This window comes from Atta colombica, unplaced genomic scaffold (genome assembly GCF_001594045.1).
Source record: "Atta colombica isolate Treedump-2 unplaced genomic scaffold, Acol1.0 scaffold229, whole genome shotgun sequence".
Classification (NCBI taxonomy): domain Eukaryota; kingdom Metazoa; phylum Arthropoda; class Insecta; order Hymenoptera; family Formicidae; genus Atta; species Atta colombica.
Window position 1 is genome coordinate 322693 of NW_017259326.1, and position 1233 is coordinate 323925.

Consider the following 1233-nt stretch of genomic DNA (forward strand, 5'->3'; position numbering starts at 1 on the left):
AATTACAAAAAAAATACATATAAATTTTTGCAATTCTTTTCTTGCTAACCATAACTTTTCTGCTCTAACCACGTGAATATATTATACAATTGTGGCGATTATATCGCCATTCCCCCTCAGGTAAAAATGCATTTCGCAAAAATATAATTTCATTCGAAGAATATGCTGTTCTCGGAATCGCGAGAGAACACATGCAAATATCGAAAACCTGTTCAGCTGTTTGAATCAGAAAAAAAGGATAACACAGAACAGACATAAGACATAACAGTTAAATCGATGAACATGAACAGCGGGTAATAATCAGCGTCATGTTTAAACTGCATTTATCTATCTGAGCATGTGTCAAACAATCTGACATTGCAGTCAAGCACAATATTGCACAGGTTGTAACTCGCTAGGAAAATGAGATGCAACCGTTGCATCTCATGTAGGAAACTAAACTAAAGGATCACGTATATTATAACTTAGATTTCGAAGCTTTCTCGAACGGCTGAAAACAAATAATTTTTCTCCGAGTATGAGATCGAACAATCGAGAGAGATGAGACATTTCACCGTTGGCTTTCGTTATATTAAATTGCTATGTCTGACGCGCTCGGTATAGACTTTGATTCGTGATTGAGTACTGGCCATAACTGTAATCACATCACTGTTCGAATCCCGTAAGACTATAATCAAACAATAGAAAGTAGCTTCAATAATATGTAATATTTAATTTTTTTCATGCATAAATGAAGAACATAAATGAAGATTATTAAATAAAAGTTATATGTGCTTTTTTATAACTTTTTCCATAGAATTAGTAACGTAATCAATTTTCCTTTACAGTTAATAATTTACACTTAATAATTTGTTTATAACAATTGATTGATTTTATGATGTATTTTTACGTTAAAAATGTTTTTTCATACTACAATTCTATTTTCAATTTTAACTGGTTTAGTCATTAGCTTTAATTACATTTACGCTACATATCTGCGAATCTTAACTCTTTTTAAAAATAAAACATCATTGAAAAGTGTATTGATAGCATATTTTTCACGCAGCGTTCTGCATTTATAATTAATATCACGAGTTATGAGTTGATTATATATGCAACGTAATCTGTTTTTGATGTATATTATTTTTTTTAATGAATCATACCATTAATGGCATAATTACTTATTAATGAGATTTTATTAATCAGTCATCATAAAGCTGCAAGTCACAATTATAAACGCAATATATTATTTTT